The 3,163-nt window shown below is 38.3% G+C and overlaps 1 pseudogene; it reads left to right on the forward strand.

Moving 5' to 3' along the window:
* Positions 1 to 559: 559 nt before the first annotated feature.
* LOC102726917 (diphosphoinositol polyphosphate phosphohydrolase NUDT4B pseudogene) lies at positions 560 to 1,110 on the forward strand (annotated as a pseudogene).
* The last annotated feature ends 2,053 nt before the right edge of the window (positions 1,111 to 3,163 follow it).

The following is a 3,163-nucleotide window of genomic DNA, read 5'->3' on the forward strand; positions in this document are numbered from 1 at the left end:
ACTAACATAATAAAATAAAATAAAATTTTAAAAATGAATTAATAATCCAGATGAAGAAAAAACTTTTCTGAATCCTGAAACTTCTAACCCTTCAGAAAAAAAGTAATTAAAAAGATTACTTTGCCCAGAGATTATGATGACGCTGTTTCTTTTTTGTTTGTTTGGGGGAGGGGGATTTATTTTTATTTTTTAATTTTTTAATTTTTAATTTTTAAGTAAATTTTTATTTTTAAAATTTTTAAATTTTATTTTTAAAATACATATTATATATATATATATATATTTTAAATATTTTATTTGAATTCTAGGGGGAGCGGAGGCAAGGGGATGGCAGGCTCCATGGATGCCTGGGCATAGGCGGATTTTCCTCTCCAGCTGCAGTGACCCATGCTTGCGCCCTGCCCGCGTGGAAGCGGCCGCTGGCTCCAGGACTAACCAGCCTTGCTACCACTCCCAGCGCCGCGGCCTAGCCTACAGGCGCCCCTGTGGCCCAACTCGCCCGCGCCCCAACTCCCCCAACGGGGTGGTGGCGGCCGGGCCCCCACAGCTGCCCGCCTCTATGATGAAGTTCAAGCCCAACCGGACGCGGATGTTATGACCCGGAGGGCTTCAAGAAGCGGATAGCCCTGCCTGTCCTTCCGGAGCGCGCAGGAGGATGAGGTGCTGCTGCTCTTGAGCAGCAGCCAGTACCCAGACCAGTGGATTGTCCCCGGAGGAGGAATGGAGCCAGAGGAGGAGCCTGGCAGGGATGTCTTGAGGGAGTTTTATGAAGAGGCTGGAGTCAAAGGAAAATTAGGTAGACTCCTGGGCATATTTGAGCAGAACCAAGACCGAAAGCATACGACACATGTTTATGTTCTTACTGTCACTGAAATATTAGAAGATTGGGAAGATTCTGTTAATATCGGAAGGAAGAGAGAGTGGTTCAAAGTAGAAGATGCCATCGAAGCTGTCCAGTGTCATAAGCCTGTACATGCAGAGTATCTGGGAAAACCTAAAGCTGGGTCTTTCTCCAACCAATGGAAAATCCACGGTCCCTCCCTTCCAGATAACAGTACCTTGTTTGTGACTACCGCACAAACCTCTGGGTTGCCATCCAGTATAAGATAGAACTGGAAGGAACTCCCATGTGCAGTTTTACGGGGAGACGTCTCTATTTTCCTTGGCAAACATCTGAATGATGCTTGCAAACTGAATTTGCCATGCCGGATTTTCAAACAATTTTACATGTTTACATATTTTGCAGATGTTTTCAAATCTTTAAAAAAAAAAGTGTAAAATATTTTAATAAGCCAAATCCATGTGGAATTTTGTTAGATGACTTAACTGTGCCCCCACCACCCCCCATTTTAGTTGTCATTTTTTTCACAGCATTTTATTCAGTTTCTTTGTCCATTTGATGTCAGGCTGTGGTTTTTGTCAGTCAGCTTACTTGTGGGTAAGTATCTTCTAAATTATTTTCTCACCACAGGATTAACATAGTCAACAAATTCTTCTGTTTTGTAAATTTATGAAAATAATTCTTGATATTAGAGAAATCTATCAATCTGAAAACTTGTTTCATAGGATAACAATTTCTAAATTCCAGATTTGGACTATTTCTGTATAGTTCAATAACTATTTTGACAAAGGACTTAATTTGCTATTTTCAGGAATTTGTCAACTCATTTGTCTAAATTTTCACAACTGGTATGTCACTAGCTACCTGATATGGCCAGTTACCCCCTATAACTCAATAGTCCTTTAACACAAAGTTTAACTATATACAGTTGGTGATTTTTAGAGAGGTATTGTAAGAAAGATGCATGTAGTAAGTACATCATCCTGAAAAACTGTATTCATGGGATTTGAGTTAGCATGTTAAGTTGTCAATTCCCTTTTTGCATAATTTCTTTACACAGAATGCTTGAGAACCATAATTCCCTCGAGATAAATTCCTTTTAAAATATATTTCCAGTTTTTTCATTTACTGACCCCTCTTTAGTTAAACTTTCTGGTTACCAGTAGTAACCACAGGATTAGAGTCTAACCTCAAATTCTAGTCAGTGGTGACTGCACACAGTTGAGTAAAATGGCCTTCTTGCTGTTTAGCTGTTATAGACTTAGATTATTAGGACATCTTAAGATGTCTCATCTTTTATAGGTTGCCAATAAGTACAATTTATCCTAGAACTAACAATAGTTAGCACTAGAACATACCTGAACTAAGAATTATTTTGTCTTGTCTTTATACTCACTTCAGATCAAGAATCCCATTGATAAATACATAGCTACCTGTCTGAAACCCCTGTACTTCTCCAATCAACTCAGAAATAAGACTGGAGGACAAAAACTTTTGAATAAGACATGGCCGGGGGGAGAGTGAAAGATCAATCTGTATGTAGGCATTAGCCTTGTAAATATTATAACTAGTGAGTATAGAGTAGAAAGTAAGTATAGTTGTACGTTTGTTCTACAAATTGTTAACCTTTAAAAATATAATTGCTGCTAAAAAATAGAGTGCTGTATACTTAAGGAAAATCGCTGCCACTTTGAGAAAGATCCTGTGCCATAAATGCTGCTGAACTAAATATAAATATTAGTTCACAAATTAATGCTGTCAGAGGAATGAGTAAAGTAGAAAAACTTTTAACCAATGACATTTCATTATAAGTTACGTAGTGTGATCAAACAAGATCATCCAGAATTTTTATATTTTTCTTTGTACAGAGGTTATGCATCCCAGGTGTTTTTTTTTAAAAGGAAACATTTTAAATCCACAGATTGACACTTTCAATCTTCAATGTACTAAGATTTCTTTGTTTCTCAGTAATATCTGAAGTTTCATTAAATATATACCTTAAAACAGCAGAGAAACTGGATTTTGTATATAAAACTGTCCACCTGAAATGTTGTCACAAGTACTGGGAGAGAGGGGTATCTTGTATATTATATTCTTAGAGGTAATAATGCATGAACCTGATGGGGGGCGGAGCAAGATGGCGGAGGAGTAGGAGACCTGGATTTCATCTCCTCTCAGGAATTCAGCTGGATAGGGATCAAACCATTCTGAACACCTACAAACCCAACAGGAGATCGAAGAAAGGAATAGCAACAACTCTCTGAACAGAAAAGCGACCACTTTCTGGAAGGTAGGACGTGCGGAGAAGTGAATCCGAGGCGA

This window comes from Leptonychotes weddellii, chromosome 9 (assembly GCF_054177405.1).
Source record: "Leptonychotes weddellii isolate Sample4059 chromosome 9, ASM5417740v2, whole genome shotgun sequence".
NCBI classification, from domain to species: Eukaryota; Metazoa; Chordata; class Mammalia; order Carnivora; family Phocidae; genus Leptonychotes; species Leptonychotes weddellii.